The sequence below is a fragment of the Lagenorhynchus albirostris genome, chromosome 3, assembly GCF_949774975.1.
Source record: "Lagenorhynchus albirostris chromosome 3, mLagAlb1.1, whole genome shotgun sequence".
In the NCBI taxonomy this organism is placed as follows: Eukaryota; Metazoa; Chordata; class Mammalia; order Artiodactyla; family Delphinidae; genus Lagenorhynchus; species Lagenorhynchus albirostris.
The window spans coordinates 144,194,804-144,213,904 of NC_083097.1; the positions used below are offsets into that span (position 1 = coordinate 144,194,804).

Genomic DNA, 19,101 nt, shown 5'->3' on the forward strand with positions numbered 1-19,101 from the left:
CGTACTCAGGAAAAACAGATGTGCCTGAGGCTCCTTGTTCTGATTTTGTCATTCCAGCCCTAAGCAATAGCAGAATGCTTTGATGGTTGCCCTTTCCCCTCACAGTGGCTATTTGCCTGGGCCAAGTCCCTAGTCCTCAACCCATGGCCAGATTTGGCAAATGCTCCCAGGGGAATATACCAGCTGCCTATCTGACAGGTCTCTTCTAAACTAGTCTGCCCTCCCTGAGATTTTTAGCCCATCCTTTCCTCATTAGTGCCACAGGCCTTTGACACCTTTAGAACGTGATTTTTTGTAATTTGTCTGGTCTTAATAGTTGCTGTTAGTGACAGTGTTGGCCTGTTTCAACCTACATCCTACCCAGAAGTGGAAGTTGTTTGTCCTGTTTTAGATGATGGTATCTTTGCTGTGCTGTTTACTCACCTTTATTTCACATATGGTGTACAGCTTTCCTATGGATTTGTTTCTCGTCTTGCTGGAATATTACCTATAAAATATTTTCAAAGGCGATCTTTGAGTGATAAAACTGAGACTTTTTATATAGATGAAAATTCTGGGTTTGATGTTCTTTTCCTTTAAAACTGTTGAAAATGTTGTTTCCCTTCGTAGTATTATTATTCTTTGAGGCCCCAAATTGGAAACAACCTAAATGTCCTTCAACAGTAGAAGAGATAAATAAACTTTGATATGCTCATACAGAGTAGTGCTATACAGCACTATACAGCAGTGCTAAGAGAAGACGATGTTACCTCCCTGGAGATATTTGGCAATGTCTGGAAGTATTTTTTGGTTATCACAACTTGTTGGGGCAGGAAGAGAGGATTGCTACTGGTATCTAGGGGGTAGAGACCGGGGATGTTGCGAAACATCCTGCAGTGCATAAGACAGCCTCCCCATATCAAAGAATTACCTGGCCCACACAGGTCAATAGTGCTGAGATTGAGAAACTCTGCTTTGCATCAGTGAGAATAAATGAACAGTTGCTACATGGGTACAACCACATGGTGAATCCTACAAACATAATGTCGAACAAAAGAAGCCAGTTACAAATGAGTATATACAGTGTGTGTCTATTTATATAAAATTCAAAAAAAGCAAAAACTAAGGATAGTTAGCCGTAAGGATAGGGGTGTCTTTAGGGGGCAAATGGTGACTGGTAAGGGCCAAGAAGACTTGTTGGGTGGTGGGTAACATTATCTTTTTTGATACGGGGGTTAGTTACACAGATATGTTCACATTGTGAAAATCAAGCCGTGTGTTTTAATTGGTGTGCTATACTATATACATATATATAATTTTAATAATTATAATTTTATATATCATTTTATTAATATATATATTACTTGAATAAATGTTTTTCAAAGTTCCATTGTCTGATTTTAAGAGGTGATCTGTTCTTCCTCTTTGGAAGCATTTACATTTTCTCTTTGCTTTTGATGTTCTGAACTATCGTTGTAATGTCACTATAAGTGGGTTTATTCATACCTATCTGTTACTCTGTTAAGATCTTTTAAAGTCTTTCATTTCTTTCTAATCTTAGGAAAAAAAAAACTGGTTATTGTTTCTTCAGATATTTTCTTACCCATGTTTATTTTTTTCCTCTTCTGGGATTTGCTGACAATTCTACTTCTTTCCTGCATATCCCTTACTTCTTTTTTATTAAAAAAATTATTTTTTCATTTTATACTTCTTTAGTCTCTTCCCAGTTATCCTGTGGGTGATTGTCTAGACTAGAATTTCCAGTCTTGCTAATTCATTCTTCAGCTTTATTCATTCCGCTCTTCAATCAATCTATCGAAGTTCATTTTTTTCACCATTATATTTTTTCAAACTATTTTTCAACCCAGTGTTGCTTACTGTTCCTATGGTTTTTCAATAGACGTGTTTGTTCTTGAATTGTTTTATGAACTCTGATCCTCTTCTATGTGTTTGAAGATACTTGTTGTGCGTATTTGATATTGTTTATTGTGCTTTATCTGATATTCACTGAATGCCCTTTTGACTTTCTTTTATGGTGCTTCCCATCAGTTATTTTACCGTGAGAGCTCACATGCACTAACCTCCTGGGGGGCTCATCACCTCGTCCAGAGGGAGGGCTGGAAGGCCTGGCCATGGCTTGTGTTCTGCCAAGTGCTGAGAGTGTGAGTGTGTGTGGAGGTGTCCACTTCAGGGTGAGTGCTGTGGAATGACAACCTGGAACGAACTGTCATCAGATGCAAGTTTGCGCGCCTGACGCACAGTGAGGCCAAACAGTACAGAAACGTTGGAGTTTGGAGCAGAGAAAGTTTTATTGCGGGCCCAGTCGAGGAGACGGTGGCTCACGCCCAAAAAAACCCTGAACTCCCCGAAGGGTTTCAGCAAAGCATTTTTAAAAACCAGGTGGGGGAAGGGGGTCGCGGGGTATGTGATCAGCTCGTGCACAATTCTCTGATTGGTTGATGTTGGGGTAACGGGGTGGTGTCACGGGGGTTAAATGATCAATCCTTAGGCCCCGGAGGCCTGGGGAGGAGTGCCCAGAGCCAGGCCATCTGTGTGCACCTGCTGTTCTCTGTTCCCCAGCCGAGCCAGTGCCCTACTGCTGCTGTTCTGCCCCAAAGCACTGACTGGCAGGCAATTCCACCCCCAGCCCCTTAGAAACACATGAAAGGAGTGGCTCTAGGATCCCCTTCGGAATCTGTCACCTGGTTGGCACTTGACTGTCATCTTATTTCCTAGGCTGCTGTCAGATTCATCAACCCCCCTTTCACCTTCATGTGTTCTTCAGGGTTGATTTGGAGAGAGGGAGCTAGCAGCCCTTGTCAGTTTCTCATCTTGCTGGAAACCAGAAGTGGTCATGAGTGGACCTGAAAAGCTGCCTCTTAATAACCGTGTGACCTCAGCCTCGTTACTTAAGTTTGCTTATCCATGAGCTACGACTGATGATGGTACCTGCTGCTTGTTATCTGTTAATAAATATTGATTACTGTTGTTGTTATGATGTGGTTTGGGTAGTCATCAGTGGGGAGCTGATACTGGTGGTTGGAATTGTGGATTTGAATGTCATCTCCCTGTGGGAGTGAAGAGCGCAAGGAATGAAGGAGACTTAGGAAGTAGCCCTGGCATTTAAGGGTTAATGGGGAAAAAAAGCAAAGGAGATGGAGAGGGAGGGTACACGTCAGGAAAAGGTAGGGCCACAGAGGACAGGGGAAAGGAGAGTCTCAGGGAACGTGGGAGGAAGTGTCATCCTCAGACCACGTGCTTGGGAGAAACCGTTTTTTTTTTTCAGTCTTGGATTTTGCACCTTGATGCTCCCTGGTGAATTTAAATCAGTTTTAGTGGAGAGGAAGGGACAGAAGCCACATTGCAGCTGGTTGAGAAATAAACAGGAGGTGAAGAAGTAGAGACATATACAGACCTTTCCCCCAAAATGTTTGGCTGTGAAGAAGAGGAAAGCAATAAGGCAATAGTGGGTGGAAGTGTCAAGTCGGAAGACTTGCAAGTGCGTTTGTTGCTCGCGGGCAAATAGGCAGTTCCATCTCTCCCATCTTTTTCTCCCCTTCCTTCCTTTTCTCTTCTCCTTCATCCATTTCCTCTTTCTAATCTTCTTCTATAAGCCTAACTTTCTACCATGCTAGAAATGAATCTTAGGTGACTAGGAAGGTCCAGAAGAGAGAAAGAGAGAGAGAGAGATTGAAGCTACTTGAGGAGGGAGGGAATAAATGGTAAATGGGACTTCCCCTGAGAAGCAGAAGGATGGGGTCCAGAGCCCAGGCGGGCCTTAGATGTTTTCCCAGTGTTGCAGGAGGGGAGGAGAGGTATCGGTGTAGTTAAGTTTGGGGAGGGGGAAGGAAAGTAAACAGGGTTTCTTCCACTGTATTTAGTTTGGTTCATTAAGAACTGAAACTACGGGCTTCCCTGGTGGCACAGGGGTTAAGAATCCACCTGCCAATGCAGGGGACACGGGTTCGAGCCCTGGTCCAGGAAGATCCCACATGCCACAGAGCAGCTAAGCCCATGTGCCACAACTATTGAGCCTGCGCTCTAGAGCCCACGAGGCACAACTACTGAAACCCGTGTGCCACAACTACTGAAGCCCACGCGCCTAGAACCCGAGCTCTGCAACAAGAGAAGCCACTGAAATGAGAAGCCCGTGCACCACAACGAAGAGTAGCCCCTGCTCACCGCAACTAGAGGTAGCCCATGCACAGCAATGAAGACCCAACGCAGCCAAAAATAAATAATAAATAAATAAATACAAAAAAACAAACAAAGAAAAGAACTGAAACTGCACAACTTAGATTAGGACTTGAACCCATGGGCCGGGACTCGAACCCAGCCAAAGCCCAGATTGGCACTTGAACCCACTGTCTTTTTAAAACTTTTCTTATTTTTGGCTGTGTTAGGTCTTCGTTGCTCTGCGTGGGCTTTCTCTAGTTTCGGCGAGAGGGGGCTACTCTTTGTTGCGGTGTGTGGGATTCTCATTGGGTGGCTTGTCTTGTTGCGGAGCACAGGCTCTAGGCACGCGGGCTTCAGCAGTTGTGGCGCGCAGGCTCTAGAGCTCAGGCTCAGTAGTTGTGGCGCATGGGCTTAGCTGCTCCATGCATGTGGGATCTTCCCGGGCCAGGGCTCTAACCTGTGTCCCTTGCATTGGCAGGCGGATTCTTAACCACTGCGCCACCAGGGAAGCCCCCAAACCCACTGTCTGTTCATTGAAATTGCACACCTGCTCTCAGGACTTAATGAAGCTCAGGTTCTTTATATCTCCGTGTAGAAGGAATTCAGTGAGAGGCAAAGTGATAGGTAAAGAGTGGATTTATTTAGAGAGAGACACATTCCATAGACAGAATGCAGTCCAGAAACACACTCCACAGACAGAGTGTGGGTCATCTCAGAAGGCCAGAGGCCCTGAAATATATGATGGTTAGTTTTTATGGGCTGGGTAATTTCACAGGCAGGAGTGGGAGGATTATTTCAACTATTTTAGGGAAGAGGTGGGGATTTCCAGGAACAGAGCCACTGCCCACTTTTCGGCCTTATATGGTTGACCTGGGAACTGTCATGATGCCTGTGGGTGCGTCATTTAGCTTATGCTAATGTATTACAATGAGCATATAATGAGGCTCAAGGTCTACTGGAAGTCAAATCTTCTGCCATCTTGGACCAAGTTGGTTCTAACCAGTTATGTTGTATTCTCAACTCGTATGTCATTCTTTTAAAGGTTGTGCTCTGCCCCCTTCCCTCCTGTTTCAGAACTTCAATAGGCTTGAAATGAGCATCTTCATCTTTACCAGAGACAGATAATATTCTCTTCTCACAGAGCTCTGTGCAAGAGTGAGATAGAGTGAGGGGTATAGAGGGGCTTTGTGAACTGTGAGCAGTGCATTGCCGACAGGAAAGGCATTCGTCAAAAACATCTATTTTGGCCTGATTATTGGCTCAGATGATGCCAGGACTCAATGACACAACCTCAGATCTAGTGATGACCTTTGGGGAGACCCAGGCACAGGGGTCATTGACGTGTGGTATTTGGGGCCCAGATGATACTTGTGGAGATAACACCTCCACCACCTAGGTCTCTTAGACTCTGTTTTCAGCTACTTGTTGTATTTGTGTGTGTATGGGAAGTGTGTGTGTGTGTGTGTGTGTGTGTGCACACGCGCGCGCACACCTATACATATAGGATTGGAATTTATCCACTATATGCAGGTGCACAAAAAAGAGAGGAAGGAAGGAGGGAAGGAGGAGGGTTATGGCATTTTTAAAAATTAATTTGTTTTTCTATTTATTCTTTCTTTTTATTGAGGCATGAAACTGAGTGGGGCCCTGTAGGGCTCCCGGGCAGGGAGGCCCTTTTGTCTCCCATTTCTTGTAGGCAAGACTCCAGCCTCCATGACCTTCCCTGAGTTCCAAAGGGCAGATTCAAACAGTTGCTAATCAAGGGAGGAGCAGCCAGAAAGCACCTGAGGCGAGATTAAAGGGACCGGAGAAGCTCATCAAGATTAGGAGATGTGACCACCCAGGCCCTGCACACACCCTAATCTTGTCAGAGACCCCACCTTTGAACCATCAATTCCTCATCAAATCCTCCCGGGTTGGGACACATAGTTTTTGAGGGCCGGAGCCCACTGTGTCCCCTTTTGCCTGGCAAAGCAATAAAGCTATCCTTTTCTACTTCACCCAGAACTCTGCCTCCGAGATTTGATTCTGCACTGTTACTGAAAGCTCAGCCTCTTTGTATTCCTTTGGAACTCAGGGAAGGTCATGGAGGCTGGAGTCTTGCCTACAAGAAATGGGGGACAAAAGGAGGCCTCTGTGCCCAGGCCCCACTCGGCTTCAGTACCTGTGTACAGAGAAGCTGAGCTTTCAGCATTGTGTGTAGTTGATTTACAATAGTATATTGATTTCAGGTGTACAGCGTAGTGACTCAAAATTTTTATAGATTATACTCTATTTAAAGTTGTTATACAATATTGGCTGTATTCCCTGTGCTGTACAATGTATCCTTGTAGTTTATTTCTTTTCTACACAGTAGTTAGTATCTCTTAATCTCTTGCCTCTATCTTGCCCCCGCACCGCACACTCCCAGGAATCGTTGATTTTCTAACACTCAGGTTCTCTTGCTCGGAAGTGCCCCAAGAGCTGAGAACAAAATGTGTTAAATGCCTGTATGGTCGGGCCACTCAGGATGGCTCCTCTCTTGCTCTCTGTACATCCCGTGCCTGACCAGTGCCTGCTTCACCTACACCCTACGAACATGACTGACCTTCCCATGTACTTGCCCCAGACCCCAGCTGGTGATTGTTCTTATCAAAGGGGCAGGGAGGGGCGTGCCCCTCTGCTGGTTTCCCTGGTAACTGACGAGCCTACCAGATGTCAAGCCTCCTCTATCTGGTAATCTCTCCTCCCCCCACCTCCCCCAGAGAAGATTACCACCATGTCCTGCTCACCGTCTGCTACACGTGGTGGGGTGTCGCTCCAGGACCTTGCTTCAGACATGGAAGCTCCCGCATCCATTAAACCATTGATGATTCTGTTGCTGACTCCAGGGCTTTCTTCAGTCTTGAAGCTGGGCAAGTGCAGGCCTTGCAGGCCTGTGGGGTGCAGCCCAACAGAGCCCTTAATATCTAACGGAGGTGATAGACCAGCTGTGCAGGACATGCTAAATGGGGATCAAAAAACCTGGTCCCTTTGCTACTTTAAGAATATAAAAGAGGCAGGTAGATTGTGGAGGGAGAGTGACCAAGAGTAGGAATTTCTTTGAGAGGTGCTGTGTATCTTCTCCCCCTGCCCACACACACCTTGAATGAAGTGAGGGCGCTCCCTGAGAACCACTGAGAATGTGACAAGTGTCTCCCAGAGTTCAGGGGTCAATCTGGAACAGATGCCTCTTCCTTCCTAAAACTAGAGGCAAGGGGTTGGCTAGAGCCCGCCCCATGGGCACGTGCCAAGCCAGCTGGCAAGGAAGCCCAAAGGATAGGCCTCTCAGGGCACAGGACGGAGACAGCAGGGATTGGGTTGGCTGACACGTGTGAGTGTGTGTGTGTTCACGCGGGTACACGTGCTTGTGTGTGATCTGGAAGTTCCTCCTCAGTGGGCACCACGATGAGAGCTGCTGGGAGGTACTCATCAGCCTCAGTTTCTCCTTCTGAGAGCTCCAGCTGGGCATGGCCTCCAGACTTCCCACTAGAATCCTCTTCTGCCCCCAGAAGTCTCTGGCGGTGACTAAAAGGAAACATGGTGCCTCAGAGACAAGGCATTTCAGCAGCTTCTCCTCATCTTCTTGTGACACTTGTGTAGAAATATAGGGATGGTTGTTAGGCCAGGCTGGGCCTGGTATCCAGGGACATGGCCCTTCCTGACCTCCACTCTCCTGGAGCCTCCAGAATACCTGCCATCCATCACCAGTTCCCTAGCCTGTTATCCCTGGCTGGAGAGATGAGGTCATGGACCAATTGCCAAAGTTGCCCAGTGCTGGGTCCTGGAGCTGTGAGGTCTGCGACAGTCAGAACCCTTGGCAGAACTGAAACAAAGATTAAAGAAATGAGAAAAAGGGACTTCCCTGGTGGCGCCCTGGTTAAGAATCTGCCTGCCAATGCAGGGCACACGGGTTCGATCCCTGGTCCGGGAAGATCCCACATGCCGCAGAGCAACTAATCCCGTGCACCACAACTACTGAGCCTGAGCTCTAGAGCCTGCAAGCCACAACTCCTGAGCCCGTGTGCCACAACAACTGAAGCCTGTGCGCCTAGAGCGTGAGCTCCGAAACAAGAGAAGCTACTGCAATGAGAAGCCCATGCACCACAATAAAATGTAGCACCCGGATGCCGCAACTAGAGAAAGCCCACACACAGCAACGAAGACCCAGCAACGAAGACTCGATGCAGCCAAAAATAAATAAATTAATAAGTTAACTAAAAAAAAAAAAAAAACAGAAGTGAGAAAAGTCATAAGTTACCATAGTTCAAACAAAGAGCATGAAATCCCAGTGCACCCAGAGGGCAGACTTCTTAGTCAAGGTTTCTCCACCCTCCCTGGAAGATTTCACAGAGCCCATGGGCATTAGCACATGTCATGAATCAGGCCAGCATTTCAAATCAAGATGGGACGCGCTCACATTAGCCTAATAGTTTGGACCTTCTATCAGCAGATTTGGATTCTAAGCCTGGCTTTATCACATAACAGCTTCAGGGCCGTGGATGTGTAGTGTCACTTCCCCACTCCGAGCCTCACTTTTCTTCATCCTTGGAGATGATCATACCTGTTCTAAAGGGCTGTTGTAGGAATGAACTGAAGTAACACACATGAAGTGGCTTGTTTGATGTATGGGAAAGGACAGGGACATACAAACTGCTTTCTTTCCTTGTCAGCTTTGACCTAGACCCCTGTCTCTAATCATATTATGGAGCAACCACTGCTTGTTGGGAAGAGAGGGAGGGAAGGCTTCAGCCCCATGTCCTTGTAACACTGCAACGATGGTGGAAAGGATGGGCATGCTTCCTCTCAGCCAGCCACTCCCAACAGGGAATGCCATCCACCTGTAGGATGGGTGCGATGGACTCCGTGTCAGGCACCAGGGGCCAGGTGTGATGCAGGGTCAGATCAATGCAGAGCATAGATAAAAACCCACAATCTGAAAGAAAGAGACCTGGCTCAAGACCCTCTTCTAGGGACCCTCCCCAAACCTAATGGCCTCCTCACCTGATCTCCCAGATCCAGTTTCATTGAATCCATCTTCCACGTTGCCACAGAGGGAGCTTTCTGAAACCCTAGCCTGTTCAGGTCACTCCTCTTAAAACCCTCAGTGGATCCCTATTGTCTAGCACTGAGATTTTCAAATAATGGATTACGACCTTTAGTGGGCCATGTAATCAGTGTAGTGAGTTATAGTCAGCCAACATTTAAAAAAAAAAATTGAATAGACTAAATGTCAGCCTCAATCACATGGATTATTTTGTGAGACAATTGTTTATTTCATTATGGTTTATTTCAGATTGTTATAAACGCAAGTGCATATTCTAAATGGGAATTTGAGCTCCACGTTTGACATGTATTTAGGATAGTGTGGCATGATTTTTAACAACTTTGCATTGAGGTATAACATTTATTCAAGGTAAGTGCAGGGTCTTAAGTGTGCAGTTTGATGAATTTTCATATATTCATATTCTCATTTAGCCACTAACCCAGATCTAGATATAAAACATGTCTAGCACCTGAGAAAGCTCCTTCCTGCCCCTTCCCTGTCATAACTGGAGTAGTTATGACACCCCACACCCACCTCTGCTCCCCCTGCTTCAATTAGTTCTGCCTATTCTTGAACTAAATGACATCAAAGAATATATACTGTTTTGGGGTTTGGCTTCTTTAGCTCAATATTATGTCTGAGACACATTCATGAAGTCACATGTCGCTGTAGTGTGTCCATTTTCATCATCGTATTCCATTGTATGAATATACTGCAATTTAATCATACAATTCTCCTGTTGATGGACAGTTAGGCTGTTTCGAGTGTTTGGCTATTAGGAGCAGAGCTCCTGTGCATATTCCCGGGTATGTCTTTTTGTGGGCATATCCACTCATTCCTTTTGGCCATACTACCAGGAGTAAAATTTCTGGGTCACAGGGTGGATGTATGATGCCTGTTTAAACTGCCAAATATTTTTCCAAGGTAGTTACATTTGAGATTCATATGTACATATGGATACATCTATACATATGACATTTATATGTATGTACGTATGGTCCAGGTTGCCATGTGAAATGATTTTATTATCGTGGCTCTTAGTAAGGAAAACACATTGAAAGCTACTCATTAGAGGAAAAAGTCATATTCCTTAGCATGACTTACAAAGCAGCGTATGATCTGCTTCTTTCTGTCTCTCCTGCCTCTTCTCCCACCCATTCTTCCAGTCTCTTCTCTTCACTTGCCTGAAAGATCTTTTCCTTCTTTTTTGTTTGGGGACTCCTACTTGTTCTTGAATATTCATTTCAAATTTTATTTTTTCTAGGAAATCTCCTCTGATCACCCCTTTCTCCTGTCACTTTTTGCCCCTTTATAACCTGCCCATCCCTCTATCATAACGCTTAGTGCCTTGTATTCTGTCTCCTACCAAACTATTTCCTTATACATGAGCTCCTTGAGGAAAAAACTGTGCTCCCCCTTTAGTTTGCATGGTGAACATTTGTTCTTTGCCTTCCCTCCTCCACTACCCCCACTTCTTTAGTAACAGCCTCTAGTTTTAATCCAGGGAGCTACCTTTCCTACAGTCTCAGTTCAGGTAACTCAGATGTGGTTCCATTCACCTGGTCTCAAAGATGTGCTTGGAATCGCGCCTTTGATCCCTCAGCACATCCTGTATCCTTGCCATAGACCTTGGTTGCCTAGCTGGTTGGAAAGAGCTTTGGGGGACATGGACCACATTGTCTGAGTCTTCTGCATCTCCCGCTCACCCTGTGGTCGCTAGCCCATTACTTACTAGGTACTGTGCTAAGTGCTTTACATTTACAACCTCATTTAGTTTTCCCAGCAGCCCTTCGAGGTGAAGGTACTATTATCATCCCCAGTTACAGATGAGAACTTGGGTTCAAAGAGATAAATAGCACTCAGCTAATGTATATTTGTAGAGCTGGGACTTAGACTAAAAGCTCAGGGCTACCTTTGTATCAATGGTAAAACATTGAACTTTTCCTCTGTTGAGAGCAGGTGCTTGAAGAAAATAATATTCATGTATGGGTAGGTTTTTCACATGTTGCAGGAGCGGCCCCTTTACTTTTCTTGAAGCATTTTAAAGATGTCATGATGTTGTTTTCTGGCCTCCATTGTTTCCAATGAGTAGTAAGCTGCGATTATATTTGTTCCTCTGTATGAGTTGTGTCTTTTATTTTCTGGATATTTTAAAGATTTTCTCCTTATCTTTACTCATCAGTAATTTGATTATGATGTGCCCAGGCATGGTTTTCTTTGTATTGATATTTATCATGTTTGGGGTGTTCTGAGTTTCTTGAATCGTAGATTGAAATTTTTTCCTATCGAATTTGCAAAAATTTCAGCCATTATTTCTTCAGATATTTGCTTTCTGACCAATTTTCTCTGCCCTCTTCTTCTGAGACTCCAATAACACCAATGTCAGACTACTTAATTTTTCCCATCAATGCTCTGTTCATGTTAAAAAAATTTTTTTCTGCTGTGGTTCAGTTTGGATAATTTCTGTTGACCTGCCCTCACTTTCACTTATACTTTCAGAATATCCAGTATGCTGTTATCATATCTAGTGAACTTTTAATTTCAAATATTGTATTTTTCAGTTTGGGGGTTTATGTTTGGCTTAATTTTTTGTTTTCTGGCTGCACCACGTGGCACGTGGGATCTTAGTTCCCTGACCAGGGATCAACCCATGCCCCCTGCAGTGGAAGCACAGAGTCTTAACCACTGGACCACCAGGGAAGTCCCCTGGCTTAATTTTTTTTCAAGTAATTTTTAATTTTATTTATTTATTCATTTATTTATTCATTTTTGGCTGCATTGGGTCTTCATTGCTGTGCTTGGGCTTTCTCTAGTTGTGGCGAGCGGGGGCTACTCTTCATTGCACTGCGCGGGCTTCTCATTGCGGTGGCTTCTCCTGTTGCGGAGCACGGGCTCTAGGCGCGTGGGCTTCAGTAGTTGCAGCATGCGGGCTCAGTAGTTGTGGCTTGCGGGCTGTAGAGCGCAGGCTCAGTAGTTGTGCCGCACGGGCTTAGTTGCTTCGCAGCATGTGGGATCTTCCCGGACCAGGGCTCAAACCCGTGTCCCCTGCATTGGCAGGTGGATTCTTAACCACTGCGCCACCTGGGAAGTCCCTGGAATATTTTTTTTATATTGAGGTAAAATTCATATAATAGAAAATTCCCATTTTAAATTGTATAATTCAGTAACTTCTAGTACATTCATGATGTTGTACAACCATCATCACTGTCTAATTCCAGAACATTTTCATCACCCCCAAAGGAAACCCCATACCATTAAATATTTAGTCACTCCCCATTCCCCCTTCCTCCCAGCCCCTGCCAACCATCAGTCTACTTTCTGGATTTGCCTATTCTGGACATTTCGTATAAATGGAATCATACAATATGTGGCTTTTTGTGTTTGGTTTCTCTTCACTTAGTATATGTTTTCAAGGTTTGTCCATTGCCTGGAATTTTCAGATATTCATTTTTGTATGGACTCCTGTGGGGTTTTTTTGACTTTTCCAAGTTAATTTCTTCTCAGGGGTTTCCTATGGGGAACCCTGGAGAAGTGAGGGGTGGGAGTGCAGAGTGCGTGGGGCACACTGACACCCTTCTGTTCGTAGGTTTCTGTTTCTGCACCCCATTAACAATGCTCTTGAGGCTCTTCTGTAGGAGTATCTCAGTTTTTCTACCTGAAAGTCTCCTTACCCGAACTGTAGTCAAAATACTGATGTCTTTCTAAGGTGCCCATTTAAATGCAACGAGGTAGTGTTGTTTAGAAAGAAGTACTTGTGTTTTCAAATCAGGTGTGGATTTGAATCCCACTTTAGAGACCACATATAGGTTTGGCGAATCCCAGAGTAGAGGAGACCTGTGTCTACTTTGTCGGCAGAACCTGGGCACGTTCCCAGAGATAGCCTGTGCCATAACATGGCATGAAAGGAGTAGAGTAGAAACAGTGGGAGCGCATGAGAATGACTTTTCCACGTGTCTAAGGGTAGCAAGCAAGTGGGTGAACAGCCTTAGCTCCCCCTCATTTCTGATGGTCCCAGCATGGCATCGGGGCCACCAAGGGTTCCCAGACATCCGTGGGGAGCAGAGAGGTGGCATAGAGAACCTGCAGACCTAGAGAAGACCTACTGGATAGATGAGGCAAAAGTAGACAAGACACGTCCAGAGGTCCAGATGAATATCGGGACATCTCAGCAGCTCACGGGAATACACGAGGACAGCAAGGGGCAGACACCTTCGCATAGAATTCACATTCATATAGAATTTAGGTGTGATCCTGGACAAAGTGGCAGAGGCTGAACTGAATGAGATTAAGTTTTTGCTTTGCAGCAGGATGGGGGCTCAAAACAGAGATTCAGTTCAACTTAGAAAAGGCAATGCACGTTTTTAGCACTTCTGAATAAGTAAGCTGAGAATCCTAAATTAAAATTTTTTTTTCCCCACTGCGCTTAATTCCACTTTATTTCATTTTAAGCCCCTGAAATAGGTAGGCCCTCTCTCTTTAAAAACATTATCAGAGAAAAGAACCCATGATTGAGCTGACCATTAGAGAGGAGAACTTTCTAGCTTTAGGGGACAACCAGGTGGTGCAGATTGCAATTTCTCAGCTGAAGCTCCTTGGGAAAATGCCACAGGCGTGCAGCCTAAGGCTTCCCTCTGGAAAGGGAGGGGTTAACTTAGACTGAGTCCCTGCTGTCCTTGAGGCTGGCTTTTGTGAAAGCCCACTTCAGCGGCAGGGCTTCCTTTCTCATCCCCTTCCCCCTCTTTTTTCCTTCCCTTTTAGAATTTTTTAGAAATTGAGGTGAAATTCACACAACATAAAATTAACTACTTTGAAGTATACACTTCAGCTTCCTTTAGTGCATTCACACTGTTGTGCACCCATCATCAGCCTCAAAAGGAACTCATTAACTATTAAGTAGCCGCCCCTCAACCCTCTTCCCCCAAGACCTTGGCAACCACCAATCTGTTTTCTGTCTCTATGGATGTACCAGTTCTGCACACTTTATATAAATGGACTTATACAATATGTGACCTTTTGTGTCTGGCTTTTTTCCTCATCCCCTTTGCACCTCTCAGTCCTATTTCTTCTCCCGGAGGCTTTGGGGCCCACCCAAGCAGTCCTCCAGGCATTTCCAAGAAAGGAAGGAAGGTCAGAGGGCTTGTGGGTGGGAATTAGATCAGTTTAGGGAAAAAGAAACCCAGCAGTTTCTGATCAGGTCTCAGCAGCTGAATTTGGTTTGGAGGCCAATTATCTCAGGCCACTAGGTTTCAAGTACCACGGCTGGGGCTTCTGAGCCGTGTCATGTGGGGAGACAGCCTTGCCCTGCCTTCTGACTTGAAACAGATGCTCTGTGCCCATGAAGGAGGGTTGAGTTTTGAAAAGAATGCAGCCCGATGGAGACAGTGGTGTGGTTGGATTTTCACAAAGTCATATTTATAATCAAGCAGAAAAGCATGGGGAAACGGCTCCAGGATCAAGTTGCCCCTTAATTCCAAGTGGCTACACCTGGCCAGGAGACCCAAGGACGCCGCGCAGACGCAGTAGAAACGTACGTCATAAACTTGTGGACCGGGTCTGGTACTTCTCTGATTAATACCGCCAGGATTTTGAAACTGTAAGTGAAGGAAATTGTAGGGGGAGGACATCAGAGGTGGTGGCTTCTAACTCTCTGTGTGTTTGGTTAAAGAACTGGCAAGTGACGCACTGCTGGCTCTCTGGTTTCTCTCTCGGGCTTCAGTGATTTTTTTGTGGCGCAAAATGCCCACCTTATGTTCCCTTGGAAGGAGAAATATGGATTGGAATTGCAGAACATGCTTTGGGCAGACTCTCTCTGGGTTTTCTTCATGCAGGATGGGCTTATTTGTCTTGATCCGTGAAGGTCTGTCCACCACTGTGTGGTCTCTGAAAGTCACACAGTGCCCGTGTCTGTCCTCCTTCTAATATCGTTTATACGCAAAACTGTATGACCTTGGGTAAGGCATTTCCCTTTGTAAAGCCTCAGCTTCCTCAGCTGTACTTGAAGACATTAGATTATGTAGTGGGGTGAACAGTGCCTCCCCAAAGTTCAGATCCACCCAGAACCTCAGAACGTGACCTTATTTGGAATTGGGGTCTTTGCAGGTGTAATTAAGGTAAAGATTGTGCATGACCAAGAAAAATGCACAATGTAAGAGAGTTTCAGTTTTATTCGGACCTTACTGAGGGCTATAGCCCAGAAGATTAGCCTCTCAGATAGCTCTGAGGAACTGCTCCAAAGAGGTAAGGGAAGAACCAAGATATATATGAATTATTTATTGGGAAAAACTTGTAGTAAAAAGATTAATGCTCATCACAAAGAACAGACATCTCAAATTAATGATTTTAGTGCTCTTCTGTGTTTGGGAAGATGCAAGAATCTGGGGGCATTGAAATTTTTTCCTTACATATGCATCTTAACTATCTAGGGCCTGCATATCCAAAGCACAGAATGCTTCCTGTTTTCCTCCATCCTGAATTCCCCTCACAGCTTACTGTTGGTGGGCAACTGCAGTGGGTTGCAACTTAATCCTTGTAGAACTAGAATGGGCGGGGGCAACATTTTTTGTTTTACAATTGAGATGAAATCCTACTGGATAAAGGTGGACCCTAAATCCAAGGAGCGTGCCCTTAGACAGAAAAGGACACAGACACACAGGGAAGAAGGTCATGTGAAGATGAGGTAGGCAGAGATTGGAGTGATACATCTACAAGCTACGGAGTACCAAGGATTGCCAGCAAACACCAGAAGCTGGGAGAGAGGCAGGGAGTTTCTTTCTCGGGCCTCCAGTAGGAATCAGTTTTCCTGACACGTTGATTTTGTGCTTCTGGCCTCCTGAATGGTGTGAGAATAGATTTCTGTTGTTTTAAACCAGTTTATGGTACTTTGTTATAACGATCCCAGGAACCTACTACAGATTAGATACTGTCTCTGGGATTCATCCATATCTTCATGAAGTTTATAGTTTTAACAAAGTGTACTCATATAGTGTATTTTTCATGGTAAGTTCTTGCCAAGTGCGATGTTGTGATTTGTAATAAATATATATTTGGGGACTTCCCTGGTGGTGCGGTGGTTAAGAATCTGCCTGCCAATGCAGGGGACACAGGTTCGATCCCTGGTCCAGGAAGATCTCACATGCCACGGAGCAACTAAGCCCGTGCGCCACAGCTACTGAGCCTGTGCTCTAGAGCCCGTGCACCACAACGAAGAGTAGCCCCCGCTCGCTGCAACTAGAGAAAGCCCGCGGGCAGCAACGAAGAACCAACACAGCCAAAAATAAAAAGAAATTTGTTAAAAAAACAAAACAAAACTGTATATATATTTGGTCTTCCTCCCTTTTTCTGGCACAGTGCTCCTAAAAACCTTGGAGTTTCCTGTGATAAGTGCCATAAAGATGTATTTTGTTGTGTAATGACGTGACTTCTGGAAAGCACCTGAGGATGGGAGCTGGTTGCCCGTGGATCCAAACACGTGATAGAGGGTTGGAGCTTTCAGTCCCACCCCCTGGCCTGGGGAGGGAAGATGGGCGGGAAATTGAGTTCAGTTGCCAATGGCCAATGACTTAATCAGTCAAACTTCTGTAACGAAACCCAAGAAGACTAGGTTCAGAGAGATTCCTGGTTGTTGAGCTCGGAGAGCATGGAAGCTCCGCCCCCTTTCCCCGTAGCTTGTCCTAGGCATCTGTTCCTTCTGGCTGTTCCTGAGTTTTATGTTTTCGTAATAAACTGATACTCTAGCAAGTAAAATGTATCCTGAGTTCTGTGAGCCACTCTAGCAAATTACTTGAACCCAAGGTGGGGTTATAACCTCCAAATCAGAAGTACATGTAACAACCTGAACTTGCAGTTGGCTTCTGGAATTGACTGGGGAGCAGTCCTGAAGGACTGAGCCTTTATCCTGTGGAATCTGATGCTATCGCTGGGTAGATAGTGTCAGGACTGAGTGAAATTGTAGGACACCCAGCTGGTGTCTGAGAACTGTTTGGTGGCATGTGGGGAAAGTACCTGCCCTCTCCCCCACCGCCCCCATTGGAAATTGGGTTAATGCAGGACATTTTAACTTTTTTTTTTTTTTTTTTGCGGTACACAGGCCTCTCACCACTGCGGCCCCTCCTGTTGCGGAGCACAGCCTCCGGATGCACAGGCTCAGCGGCCATGGCTTATGGGCCCAGCCTCTCCACGGCATGTGGGATTCTCCCAGACCGGGCACGAACCCATATCCCCTGCATTGGCAGGCGGACTCCCAACCACTGCGCCATGAGGGAAGCCCCCTTTTAACCTTTGAAGGTAAGTTTTCTCTGTTGCAAGTGGATTTTATCAGCCTATTCCTTTTTGTTTTTTGGTGCAGATGCTCAGAGAGATGACATATTTACCCAATTGACCTAGCAAGTCAGTGACAGCCCTAGGGCCCCAGTTCATGTGCTTTTCTCTCTGGCGTGGGAGCAGGTAGAGGATATTGGTGATAATATTTCAGTGGCCCCCGTCAGCTGAAAAGTTCTGAGTCCATGGAGGATGTATATGATGGAAGATGATCATCACGGGCATGGGCTAAAGGCCCCTTGGGGAACGACCAGCCTTACCAGCTACACCTTCGTGATCCTGCCCGAGGTCTGCCCATGAGACTCAGGCGTCAGCTTCCATGGAGTCGCCACCTTCTCCTATCTTTACAACACCTGTTGCAGTCCCTCCTTCTACCCTTGGAAAATGGAGATTGATTTTGAGGCCGCAGGTAGGGTAGTATAGTGGGGTGGGAAAATGTATAATTTTAGATTTAGCAGACCTGGGTTTGAATCCTAGCTCTGCAGTTTACTAGCTGTGGAACCCCGAGTAATGACATCACTTCTCTAAGATTCAGGTGCTTCATCTATAATACGGCGATAATAATCCCTACTTGCAGAATTTTGGAGACAGTTGGGGATAAATGTGCAAAACCTCTGGCACACAGCAGCCACTCTGTAAAAAAAACTGTTCCCATTATTTCCCTGAATAGTCGCATCAGCTTTATTCTAGTGCTTAAAAAAGGTCTGGTTTCAGTCTTCCAATGAATTTGCTCATCAGCTTTCCTTAATCCCAGGAGCCCTGGTATCTTGCACAAGACAACCCTGTATGTGGGAAGGCGTCCAACAAGAGACTTGCCAAGGGCTTGTGCAAATCATGGTGTGATCGTGGAAAGGACATGGGCCTGTTGTTCTTAGTTTAACCTGGTTCAAATTACCCCGCTGCCATTTCCTATCTGTGGGATTCAAGTGTTTCTCACTCATTGGTTAAATGGGGAGAAGAGAAGCTTCTGGCAGCATTGCTTTGGTTGTGTATGGATGTGTGTTAAAGAGTACGTGCCCAATGAAGTTCAGTTTTTTCACCTCGTTTTGTGAATTCACCTTCTCACCTGTGACTAGGAAATCTTCCACTTCTCCAAACACTGTTTTTTTTTAAGTTTTGAGTTTTATTTTATTTATTTTGTATACAGCAGGTTCTTATTAGTCATCTATTTTATACACATCAGTGTATACATGTCAGTCCCGATCTTTCAATTCATCACTGCCCCCCACCGCTTTCCCCCCTTGGTGTCCATACGTTTTTTTCTCTACTTCTGTGTCTCAATTTCTGCTCTGCAAAACCAGTTCATCTGTACCATTTTCTAGGTTCCACATATATGCGTTAATATATGATATTTGTTTTTCCCTTTCTGACTTACTTCACTCTGTATGACAGTCTCTAGATGCATCCACGCCTCTACAAATGACTCAATTTGTTCCTTTTTATGGCTGAGTAATATTCCATTGTATATATGTGCCACATCTTTATCCATTCGTCTGTCGATGGGCATTTAGGTTGCTTCCATGACCTGGCTATTGTAAATAGTGCTGCAGTGAACACTGGGGTGC

At 45.2% G+C, this 19,101-nt stretch overlaps 1 long non-coding RNA gene across 1 annotated transcript in view; it reads left to right on the top strand.

The window, feature by feature from the left end:
• LOC132518577 (uncharacterized) overlaps window positions 1-17,497 on the top strand; it is a 48,187-nt gene extending 30,690 nt beyond the window's left edge. The window contains exon 4 of the long non-coding RNA XR_009539921.1: window positions 17,307-17,497. This is a non-coding gene — a long non-coding RNA (uncharacterized LOC132518577). The remainder of the gene's footprint in view (window positions 1-17,306) is intronic.
• Window positions 17,498-19,101: the final 1,604 nt, after the last annotated feature.